Genomic DNA, 13,727 nt, shown 5'->3' on the forward strand with positions numbered 1-13,727 from the left:
AACACTACATCACTACCCTAAACCCTAAAACACTACACTGCACTACACACACACTACTACACTACCCTAAACCCGAAAACACCACACAAATACTACAAAACTACACTAAACCCTAAAACACTACACTACCTTAAACCCTAAAACAATACCCTACACAAACACTACAGCACGACCCTAAACCCTAAAACACTGGCAGTCCGTTGTTTGTGTTGCTGTTGCCTTCACCAGGAGCTGTTGGTCAGCAGAGCAGTGAGCTGTGAGCTAACCGGGTGGTCTAGGCTGCCCGTGGACATTTGTGGACATTTGTGGACATTTGTTTCCCGGCCCGCGACCGCGGAGTCCGTGCAGGGAACTGCGGGGAACTGCGGGGGGAAAGACCGCCCGCTCGCCTTCTTTCCGCAGATTTGAGCAGAGCGGGGAGACAAGTGATTCGGGAGCCGGGAAATCGGGAGCAGAGCGAGCTGTGGACTACGGAAGCTCCTGACCCCGCCTTGACCCCTGCTTCACGTCAGAGTCGCGCTGAGATGCTGAGAGGCTTGAGGGAGATTTAGAGAGGGTGAGTCTCGCTTGCCGCTCGCATCCAGTCTCCGCTGCATTTACATTGTCAGCCAGCCAGCTAGCGGTCAGCTATCCTTAGCATTACTGAACTATTGAACTGTCGCGGTTTATTGCCGACCCCCAGGACTTTCTGGACTTTCTGTCTACACAGCGGCTACCGCTTTACTTGCAAACTGCTTGTTTACTGACCTCCCACTCGGTCTCCTGCCCATTGCCCATTGCCTATCGCCCGCCCGTTGCTGTCTTGCCGGTTTGCCGATGTTGTCCACCTTCAGATTGCCCTAACCATTCTCTGCATCGGCGGCGGGTGGCCGCTAGCCAAGAAGGGCAGGGCAGGGCGGTGGGCTAGTGGGCGGACAGACTGGGTTGCTTTGGGAGCTGGAGGGCAGGGGAAAATTCTTGCAGTGAAGGGGGTGTGAGAGCCGGCGCCTGAACCACCAGGCCACTAAGCACAAGAGGAGAGTGGGCTTCACCCGTTACACCTCATCTTAAGCCCCAATTCATTCGCGGGGTGCCTTTTGGGGGGCTCGTTTGTGCTGACAGTTATACGGGGGTCAAAGCTGGAAAACCTGCGCAAACAGTACCAACAGGTAACATAAAGGCGATTTGCTCAGTTAGTCTCGCTTGACACCCTTCAACCTATCCTTCAACCTATCCTCCAACCTGCAACTAAGGGACAGAGGCCCCAAAATGAGATCAGGAAGGGTTCGAGGAGGCCCAATGAGCAAAGGAGGAACAAAAAAGCGCAAACAAATAACTAAGTCACCTGAGGAAACCAAAGAGTCTCCGCCAACCAAACTTAAGCCCATGACACAGAGCTCCTTAGTTGACATAACATCGGACAAGCCTGTTTTGAACAACTCAAAAAGCGACCACATGGTCGCTACAGAAAGGAGCAAAAAAATAAATCAATCCTCGTCTCAGCCAAAAATGTACACAAAATTCTGTTATCTAAAAAACGCAGGGGATACCCTATTTTCAAAGATCAATGAAGTATCAGGATTACAATCGCCCCTTGAACCATCTCAGCTACCCCTGCCCTGTAGGTTTAGTGGCACACAGTCCCTGCAGGTCAAGGACAAGAGCAAAGGAAAGAACAGTACAATGCCTATAACCTCACCCCAAACAACATCAACACCCCAGCCTAATAACTGCCAGGCAGGGCGAAAGACCGCATCTGTGGGAGCCACAATAGGGAGGAAACTGACCATAGACACCAATCTAATCCAAGTACACTGGCCAAACAAGGCAAAGGATAGGTCACCAAGAACACCAGATGACAGCAGATTCAGCACAAGCGACAACGCCGAGGGCAACAGTATGAGGAACAGAAAAAGCCCAGAGGCCAAAAGCCGCATCGGGGAACTCAAAAGCAAGGAGGAAATTGGAATTGATTGCGAGGAAGAGAAGGATTTATCCCTGATAGTCCTGGACACTTCTTACAAAAAGCAAGAGGCAGGAGATGAGAAGACGGAAAGGACTCAAAGCAATGCAGAAAGGCAAGTGAGCCCAGCGTCAGAGGTGATAGAAATATCCTCTTATTTGGGGAAGGAGGAATGGGAAGAACTTATAGCTACATATCCTCAAGACCATAACAGTAGCAGGACGGCTTCAGATATACGGCCCATGAGAACTTTAGGCATGCAGGAAAATCAAGCGGAAACAGGCACGTCAGAAGGAGTAGTAAACTGCAAGGGGCCACCCGGAAGCCAACAAAAAATTCTAAAAAATTCTGGGCACGAAAGCGATTGGCCTAGCCTCCTAAACACAGTACAACTCTTGGTAGATGCGCTACACTACCAATCGGAGAAAATGGACGCCCAACTAACATTACTAGACACTTTAGCCGTGTTTGTGGTCGCCATAGACGGGAAGCTGGGAATGTTAAACACGCTTCTCCAGAGTAAATGGGACCATCTACAAGACGCAAACAGGAGCACCAGCTGTGGGTGCAGATGCGGCCCAATCATTGATAAGCTATCCATCCTCCCAACACTATTGACAGACCTGTGCACCCAGCTCAAAAGACCTGCTCAGCAAAACACCATGCTGGGCAGTGAGATACAGGGCCACCCAAATACAAAAGACAACAAAATTACTCTCTCTACACAAACAGAAGTGATTGAAAAAGGAAAAACTGGTGAAGATCCAGAAGCCGCCAGAAAGATTGAACTGATGAGCACAGGCGCACAAGTACAAGCTAAAAAGAATGATCTAACCAAAAGCATAGCGGGCATCGACATGGGACTAATGAGCCCTCTACCAACGGACACCATAGATGAAGATAACATCGATCTAAAATTTAACGCGAAACAGAGGTGAGCTAAAAAACGTAAAGGCAGGAAACATAAGCTCTGCTCAAAACGCGAAGGATTTACGCAACTCTTTGGCCGATCTATCACTACAGAGCAAAGCAAATTACAATCTGGGGAATAAAAAACCTTAAGCCATAACCCCATTGAAATGAGCTACACAACTGATAACTTGGAAAATCCAGCCAACACCAGATCAGACGAACAAAAAGACAACTCTCAACACGGCCAATTAGTACCTGCCCAATTAGCTAGGAATAGCACAACGCCTACTGATTCTGGCCTGCCAAACGCGCTAAAAAATAACATAAAGACCAGCCCCAATCCTATGCAAAACATAAAACAAGGAATTACTCTGGACAGAATAGACAAAAGAGAAGAAAGTCAAGGCATAGGATTGACGGATAGTCAATTAAACGCCATTAACCAAGCAACTGTGATATCACATATACGGGGAGACCGCACAACAATAGAACCGGCACCTGTAAATCTGACAGGCAACGTGCACTGGCCGTGCGGAGGGGGGAGACATAAAGAACCCGGAACTCTCGCACATTACCAACGTGCCAATGACCAAGCTTCAGGCGGAGCGACCAAAATCGACACCTACCTGGTAAAAGCAAGACCAACAGAATGTGCGGACCTGAAAACATCAATAAACATCTACAACGGAGGTCGGTGTACAAACGATCAAGGGAATAACCCAGACGCTAGTTGGTTTAACCCAGACTATATCTCCAAAGGTAGACATGACACCCTCAATAGAAGCAACATTTTACGGCTACTATCCCATATCCCTTCACTGGCAAACGTGTCAAGTACAGATTTGCTGTTGATTGAATTTATAGACTTAGAAGGCACAGGAAGGGATGCGACGAAGGCGACTTGGGCCTCGGAAGCAATATCGCAGAAAATTTTATCTGAAGCCGAGGTATTCAAAAACTGGGGCATTACCATAAAACCACATATAAAGCCAAGATACCCGGACATATTATACCCAGAAGTAAGGCCGGAGTCCAGGGATAATGCATACAGCTTCAGAACCTCAGTTCTTAGAGGCGCGGCAGGGCCATGTGAAGCAGGCAGCAATGAGCACATTGTAATTACTTGCTGGAAAGGAGCAGACAGGGTAGCTCCGACTGAGCTGAAAGACCAAAGATGGATTGTGAGAACCTTAAAAAATAACAACTGACAAATCGGCCAGAATTCACGGGAGCACACGCAAAACCAACTGTGCATATGCCCCTGGAATATCAATGGTCTAGCCACCAAAATGCTGGAACCAGAATTTATATCTTACATAAGATCTTTCGACATAGTGGCCTTACAGGAAACATGGCTCGCCGAACCGCCACACTTCCAGGGGTATTTACATTTTTTCACAGATGCCAAAAGGACAGCCAAGTACGGGCACCTTAAAGGCGGCCTAGTGACATACGTAGCAACCACTAGTTTTGTCAAGATAGAAGAAATTGGGCCTTCTTCGGCAGCTACTCTTGCAATTAAGCTGGCCCTAGCATCATCAGGTTCAGGCAAAGCCAATACTGACTGCTTTCTGATCAACGCTTATATCCATCCTAAAGGGAAAAAAAAGCAGCAAAAGAATTATACATCTTCTTGGAGGAGTGCATTACGGGAAGATCAACAACTAACATTGTGCTTACAGGGGATTTTAACCTTAACCTAATGGGCACGCCACAAGAAGAGGTAATATTAGCTCAAAATACAACGTGGGACCTTCCATTGCAAGAGAAACTACAAATAGCCAAACAAACAAAATTGGGAGCACAGATACTCGAAGAACTGAAACACTTTAATATCAGAGCCCTAAACGGTAGATTTGTGGGAGATAGCCCGCCAGCCCCAACTTATCATTCAACAAGGGCAAATAATATATTAGATTATACCTATCTCTCACTACCTCTGTTTCATTACACAACCTTGTTCCGGATAGGAAAAAAAACTGATAGCGAAAACTGCCCTCAGGAAATTGCCTTGGATATTGCGAGACCTATACTCAGGCGTTCAAATGCCCCAAAATAGATTATCCATACTGTTAATTTAAAAAAAATTAAGTACTTGGTAGTGATGAGCGAAACTTTAATAGGAAGGGCACAACAACATTTTCTGGAGTGCACTGGATCAAATGAAATTATAAAATGGGAACAATTTACAACCATCATGTCGAATTATGCAATGAAGACCAAAGCATATGCAAAGCTCAGCAATATGGACAACCTATCTCGAGAGTGCAGAGAAAAAATTAAGGAAATTAAAAACATGATTTACTGTTTAATGAGGGAAATACAGCTGGATCTCAATGAAATAGTAAATCAAAACCATCTGCGGACACTGAAATCCAAACTAAAAAAGCTGAAATGGGAGGCAACCAAAACAATGGAGGACAACTTGTGGGCAAAACTCCACTTAGATATTAAACAGAATGATGGGGCAAGGTTTTGGAAAACCATTAACTCCCTAACATGTCCAGCAAACTTGGGGGTTTCATCTAATATCACAGAGGAAACATGGGCACTCTATCTTGGTAAGCACTTCAATCAAGACCCACCCAACAACCGGGATTTATCTAACTCCAACATCAGAATAGACCACAAAGTTGATAATGCACAACAAACACAATTGTGCACAAACACTAAAGTCAGATATGAATTAATTAATCCCTCAAAACTGCAACACAACATTAAATGCCAAATCAAAAAAGGCAGAAGGGAAGGAGCTCCGGGACCAAACGGGATCCCACCAATCCTCTTCAAGCAAGATGTGGGTTACTGGGCAGCAGCTCTTGAACCCCTTTTTTTGGAAATCAGGAGCTCGAACATCTTGCCAGGCTCCTGGAAGGGCTCTATTATCACCCCAATATATAAAGCAGGGGACATGGCTCTCCCTCAAAACTATCGACTAGTGGCCCTAATCGACAATGAGGCGAAGTACTTCGCAGGTCTACTGCTGGAGGAACTACAGGCATGGGCCACAAAGAAATCTCTGATACCGGTTTATCAGACAGGCTTTGTTAAATCAGTGGGCACGACGACCAATATACTAACTATGGGCCTACTAATAGACAAGGCAGAGACAAAAAAACTGCCCCTACATCTCTGCTACATAGACTATAAAGCGTCTTTTGACAACATTAACCAGAATCTTCTATGGTCAAAATTAAACGGCTGGGGGATCTCAAAACCACTGTTGGACCTGTTAATAAACTTGCATATGGAGACTTGGATACAAATAAAGGTGGGGGATGGCTCACTACTGTTGAGGCGTATACAGACCAACAAGGGCCTCAAGCAGGGCTGTGTCTTGGTCCCAACACTGTTTAATCTGTTTTTGGGCGACCTGGCTCCAATTTTGAACAACTGCAATTCACATGCTCCTAAACTAGGAGGTCTTAATCTACCATGCCTCTTGTATGCGGACAACATTGTTTTAATAAGCCACACCAAAGTAGGGCTTCAAAACCTCCTGAACATCACACAGAGCTATTCCAAGGCAAACAACTTAATAGTAAACCTTGAGAAAACTCAAACTATGACTATTAGTAAAAGGAAAAGAAAAATCTTCTTGTGGTTCTGGAAGAACTCTCGCATCAAAGACATGCCAACATATAAATATCTGGGCGTGAAGATTGATAACGGTGGTCGATTCAGTGCGCAAAGGTCTAGCATTAGAGGCAAAGGTCTTGCTCTGGCAATTGCTTTAAACCACTAAATAACAAGTTATCTGGTCCATCTCTAACACCTTTGGTACAAGTTATCCGAGCCAAATTACTGCCTACTATAACTTATGGAAGTGAGGTCCTACGAGGCAGAGACGCAACAATTCTTGACAGCACAATCATAGCCGCATATAGAATCATTTTTAGCCTTCCTAAGCGAACCTCCCCACCACAGATTAGGCTGGAGTTTGGCATCCAACAACAGCTCCTGCCACGTCTAGGGGCCTATATTTGTGTATGGGACAAAGTGAGGAAATCTGCACAAGGAACACTGAACGAATATCTTTGGAGGGAGATAGAGCAGTCTCCGACCTCGCCAGCAGCTAAATATTTAGCAAAAAGTCTTGCAAACACCGGGCTGGAACAGCTCTGGGCTTCCTCCTCAGATCACAAAACGTTTAATAAACTGGTAAAGAAGTCGATTAAACTACAGTCGTGGGTACAAGATAAAGCAGATTTCTCAAAAAGAACGCACGCTTGGATGATTCTGAACTCATATTCTGCAAAAGCTCCACAGAACTACCTTGGTCTGGGCTACGCCAAAAAGACCAAAATGTGTTTTTTAAGGTACAGGCTAGGTCTGTTGCCCTGCATTCAGCATCTCCGGCTAAAAAAGAAAGCAGGCAAGCTATGCCGGCTATGTGGTAACATGCAAGAAGATGTGCTTCATCTGCTATGCTCTTGTGAGAAAATGCAAGAGGAGAGGAAACTTCTTTTGAGACACCATTTTATTCGACATGGGACACGAAGGAGTGCAGTCCTTACCTGTTTTTCATCTCAGGACCCTCAACTGAGTTGCAGCCTTGTAACATTTTTAAAGGCTGTGGAGGAAAAAATGCCAGGACTTGACACTTGAACCAATTTGATCTTAATCTGTTTTATAATATAAACTATGTTTACTGTCTAAATACTTGTGTGACAAATGGAAGGCCAATACGATTTGTATAATTAGGATGAACAGAACAGCAATGCTCACACCATGATGCTTTTAAAACATATGTGATTTTATATTGTGTTTTACTTCAATTATATTTTGTATTGTATTGCATTGGTTTTAATTAAGTGTGTAAAATAAAATTTACTTACTTACTTACTAAAACACTACACTACACAAAGACTAATACACTACTCTAAACCCTAAAACATTTCACTACACAAACTCTACAACACTACCCTACACAAAAACTACAACACTACCCTAAACCCTAAACCACTACAAAACACTTCAACACTACCCTAAACCCTAAAACACTACACTACCCTAAACCCTGAAACACTACACTACACAAACACTACAACACTATCCTAAACCCTAAAACACTACACTAAACCCTAAAACACTACACTGCACAAACACTACAACACTACCGTAAACCCTAAAACACTACACTACACAAACGCTACTATACTAGACTACACCCTAATACACTACACCACACTACCCTAAACTCTAAAAACACTACACTACACAGACACTACTACACTACCCTAAAACCTAAAACACTACACTACACAAACTCTACAACACTAGCCTAAAACCTAAATCACTACAACAGTACCCTAAACCCTAATACACTACACTAACCAAACACTACAGCACTACACTACACTACAAAAACACACACAAAAACATTAAAAAACACACACACTACACAAACATAACAACTCTACTTTTACACTACCCTAAACCCTACAAAAGTAACCCCCACCCCAAGCGCAAACCCCCTTACCTCTCTCCTCTCCAGCGTCACCGTCTCCGCTCCTGGTTCCTGCTTCCTTCTTCCTGCTTCGAGGGGCCGTGCCACATCGTTGTGAGGAAACAGCCTCAGTTTCCGCACAATGACTTGGATAGCCACCATTACACATTACATCACATTCGTTCTCAAAGCGCATGCAATGTAATGGTATGTGTAATTTTTTACCACGCGTTGTAACATCGCATGCGTTGTAATGCATGCGATGTAATAGCAACGTGTGGTAAAAAAACGCGTTGTAACAGCTGTTCCCCCCCTATGGTAGGCCCTAGATGGCCCTAAGGGCAGGGTGCTGTGTAACTAAAAGGTAGGGCATGTACTTTTAAGATGTATATGTCCTGATAGTGACAAAGAGGTAAATGTGTTCTTCACTACTGTGAGTCCTGCTACTCTTATAGGCTAGCACTGGGAATTCCTTAAACCACTTTTAAGCTGTAATTCCTGGTCAGAAAGGAGTAGCTGCATCATGTTCCATATTCTTGGAATGGTAATGATAAATCTTCTTTGCTGATAAAGTTGGATTTAAAATGACTGTTTTAGAAATACAACTTAAGAAAGTGGACATGTCTCTACCATTACTGTTCTATGTACCTTGCAACCTGTCTCTAATACACGTCTGGGATGGTCGACAGATACACTTTGTTGCATGCCCTCTAGCCAGCCACAAACATAGGTAAGGTGGGTGTGACAGAGAACTCATTTGCATTCATCTACATTCTGATAGCTCTTTATGGGCAATAAGACAGAGAGGGAGCTGACACAGCTGAATGGGTAGTGTTCTGTGTCCCACACAAAGGGCTGATCACCCCCCCCCCCACACACACACACACAGATAGCCTGGCTAACAGGGTAGGGGTGAAAGGCTGACTGGTGAACTTCAAGGGCTTGCTTTTATGTCATCCCCACTTCAAAGGCACAACTGGGTGTAAGTACTGGAGTTCTGACCGTACCATGACAGTACACCACTGGGCCTGTGAAGAACTCTGCCAGGATTAAAGAATGCTATGCTACAAGGATTGTCACTCTGATTGACTGTTGCTCTAGAAGAACTGCTTCTGCTTTGCTGTGCTGCCTAGTTGCCTGCTGATCTCTGCCCTGCTGCTGAGGACAAGGACTAGGCTTGTCTCTCTTGAACCCAGAGTGACTGTAAGGGCTTGCTGGATAGCCCCTGGTCTGAAGTGTCAGAGCCATCAAAGACTTCCTTCAATCCTGCAGCAGCACCTGGACTCTATGAGTCCAGCCCTGCCAAGTGGTGTCAATCCAGTCCTGGGCCCTTGAAATGTGAATTTTGCTGTACAGAACTAACAAAATTGTTGACTATGCATTGATTGAAAGAGATGCATTGCTCTATGACACAGATGAAGAAACTGCTTTATGACATCGACTTGACAGCCTCTGCGGCTTGATGTTGATGGACAGCACAGCTCGATGATGGCGTAGCATCTGCATCATGAAGGGGGTTAATCGAGGAAGCCTTCATTGCCTGCCTTGATCCTAACTAACAAATCAAGCATTCGATGTCAAGGCTTGCTCCATCCAAGGTACTTTTTCAGTGGGACCTGCGTGAGTCCTATAGCCAGTCTGCCCTTCATCGCAGTTGGGCTGAACTTTGAATGTTCCCCAGTCCAGAGTAACCCATAAGCGCTAAATGCTTCTAAGCACTACATTTTGATGAAATCTTTAAAAATTAATAACTCTACTTATTGGATTTTTGGCATTTTGATCTTGTTATTACTCATAAACTTATTGTCTATATGTCTAACCCTGTGAGGAGTAGTTTTGTGGTGTTTTCTTTGTGGTACTGTGTGTTGCACAAATACCTTACACATTGCCTCTGTAGATAAGCCTCACTGTTCTGTGCCAAGCAACTAGAGAGTGTGCACATATTATCTTTTAATGCGTATCTTACGTAAACTGACTAGACTAGTGATTCCTGCTTGCACAAAGTGTATACTCTGACAACCAGAAACCCTATTCATAACAGAAATGTTTCAGATAACTGCAAAATGTTTCTACTTACACAATGACAGTTTGAATATTTGTTTAGAGTTTATAATTTTGTAAGAATATTGAAGAATAATCAGCATAAAATACTGTGCATGAACTGATCTTTACCTCATTGACATACTTCTGTTATTTCCTAAGGTATGAAGATGTGAAATAAAATGTTTTGTCGTTACTGCAGATGATTTAATTTTCTCCATAGTCAATTGTTAGCTAGCATTTCCAGTTGCTTCATTGAAGGATAGAGATGTAGTCCTATTTGTGGGAACAGATGCTTAGAATGAAAAAGTTCCATGTGTAGTTGGACTAAAAAAAAAGGACAAACCCTGAAAGATGGTTGGACAATAGGAAGGGATGTGCAACGTTAACTGCAACATTACATTTTGAGTGCTTATAATAATATGTGTTCCTAGAGAAGGTTAGTCCCCATCCCACACATACATTTCATTACTCCCCAACTCTCCTGGCATTCTATTGATTGTGGTTGCTACTGCTAGTGCTCAAGAATCCTTGCTCATTCATATTGCTTTGAGACTCTACTGAGTTTTGTGAGTGTCTCTTTATGGCAAATTTTGTTTTGGTTGATTGATGATACTTGGATGGACTTTTGAGTTTTTTGCTTGATCTCACTCTCTTTCGAACTTGAAATCTTTATGGGTTCTGACTGACACATTTTTGACCCATTCTTAGAATAAGGAGTTCTTCCTTTATGGAACAAACGTAATTAATTTTATAATAACTTGTACTACCCCATTTCTTTTATTACGAATTTTGTAAAAGATTGACTATTTTGAAATTAATGATTAAAAACTATCTATTAACCTTTCAAGAAATAACACCCTTAAGATCTTTAACAATTATTGACTGAACTTAAATAGAGAAGGTGATTGATAATTATGGTATGATTTTCTCCTGATCTTCTCAATTAGAATGGCAAAAGATGACCTGTCTGGCCGCAGCACGGAAGTGGGAATCAGCTCTGTGCACTTTTTTTGGTAAACTGGATTTTCATTTAAACGGATCCCTGCTCCAGCATTTCCAAGAACCTATGCTATGGCCCCTACAACTGTAAATCTTTGGGGCTATCGTTTCAACCTTCCTGCACTAAAGGAACTATTGAACAAAAAATTATGTTTTAACCAAGGAAACAATTAGTTTTTAAAGAATGTCCGTTATATTTGTGTTCTCTAAAATGTCTGAGGAGTGCCTAAAAGAGCTGCTCTTTTGGCCAGTTACAATTAGCCTTGAAAAGGGCCATAACTCAAAAGAATGTTTAAAGATGCAACCTTGTTTAGAATTATCATTAGAACAAACGTTTGGAAGAGAGATATTTTTGTTAGGATCTGGTACTGTGTCATTAAGAATTTTTACTTGGGCTTCACAAGGTACACCACATGATCAACTGCTTTGTTTTTTTTGTGTTGATAATGTACAAGATCCTAATCATCATGCATTTAATCATCCTGTTTTACTGTTATTGCATAAAATTTTTCAGGCCATATGTACAGCCTTTCAGTTTAGTGGCTTGCAAATTGCGCAGAATTGCGGCTCGCTAAACTGAATGTACAGCAATGTCTCAGACACTGTTTGCTATTTCAAATAGAGTTGCAAATTGCATGCCTCATTAATCTTCATGAGGGAAGCGCTATTTGCGACCCCATTGGTTTTGACTAGCACTCACAGAGATGGTAGCCTACTGGGGTCAGCAGGCCACAATGTCTGTGACTGCCTTTTCAATAAAGCAGTTTTTTTTAAATGCAGCCCGTTTAAAGGAAAATGGGCTGCATTTAAAAAAGAAAGTTTAAACTATTCAGTTTCATTTTTCAGGGGCAAGCAGTGGTCCCTGGGACCACTGCCTGCTCTCAAAAAAAATTCTTGCTTCCAGTCACAAAGGGGAAGGAGTCTCCCGGGGACCCGTTCCTGTTTACAACTGGTTTACCACCTACTTGAAGTAGGTGGTAAACTGCAAGTTTTTTGCAACCGCAAATGCAGTCGCAAAACATTGGTACATGTCATTTGCACTCGCTATTGGGAAGGAACGCCCTTGGCATGCCCCTTCCTAATAGTGAGTCGCAAACCATATATTGCGAGTCGCTAATAGGTTAGCAACTTGCAAAATATGGTTTGTACATGGGACTGAGCATTTCATTTTGCCGTCACAAATGGGTAGAATTCCTGTTGAGACTGCAAAAAACGGTCATACATCTGCCCCTTTATTTTAAAAATTTGCTGTATAATCTTTAAATGATCCTAGGACTTTTATGAGTGTGCTGCTTTTGGTGAATATGTTAGTTTGACTCTTAGCAAATAAAGACATCATTTTATACAGTTTCATTAAGGACCAGGCATGGGAAACTGTGGCAACCAGAGAGATTTGCTGCCAATTCTCAGAAGGCTAATATTAGTATTATTATATGTGCATAAACACTCCACCCTCTGCAATTATACCATGATACATTTCAAGTGTCAGACGCTTCCTCCTAGAGCTCTGCGTTCCTGTCAACCCTGATTTTGGCAGATCTCTCCACAGGGCCTGCACAATGGTGCCATCCTTAGGCCAAGTACCTTGGGAATTTTGGTGGCACTGATCGAGGCAGATAGCAGCTAAATGTACCATTCCTGTCACAGTTTCCAGCACTGCAACAACTGCAATGGCCTCAACTCTCTCATCATCCTGTGGCCAGCACATTGCGTGAGAGATCACCAACCCAGATGATATTGGGGCCCATGTCACCACTGCAGTGCCTGCCTTGATTAAGGGGTCCCCAGGGCTGTGAATACTAGCAGAGCCTGGAGGCCCCTGCAGCGTCATTTGGGTCCACCTGCAGTTCTGACCAAATCTGAGAGATCCACAACTGCCAGACTGCTGGTACAGGCCCCGTTCATCCCCTTGCACAGCCTGCCTGTCAATGGTCTCCCTGCGTGCAGAAAAGCTGTGGAGCACTTCACAACCTGGATTCAGTGAGTGTGCATGGTGGAGGGTGGGGAGGACCTCTGTGCATAACGAACATGGTACCCAGCTGCCACCCAACCAGTGAGGCACTGGCTGCTGTGCTCATGGTTGCAGAATCACCGGAAGTGATGACTTCCAGAAAAAGATATTTCTCGGTTGAGCACTGCACCCTGCATCCACCTCCATCCGTCATGGCACCAAAGGGACTGTTGGACATTCCTGGGAGATGACCTGGCTGGCCTTGCTTAGAGACCTGATTCACTCCAAGAACATTGAGACCCCCCCCCCAGGTTACACTTCCTCCTTATTATACTGCTGCCCCTTGATGTCCCGTTACCCCAACTGCCCAAATCCCGGGTCACCGATAGACGTTGGCACAAACTCTCGACTGAAGAATGGGCCTCCAGGCT

The sequence above is a fragment of the Lissotriton helveticus genome, chromosome 4_1 (genome assembly GCF_964261635.1).
Source record: "Lissotriton helveticus chromosome 4_1, aLisHel1.1, whole genome shotgun sequence".
In the NCBI taxonomy this organism is placed as follows: Eukaryota; Metazoa; Chordata; class Amphibia; order Caudata; family Salamandridae; genus Lissotriton; species Lissotriton helveticus.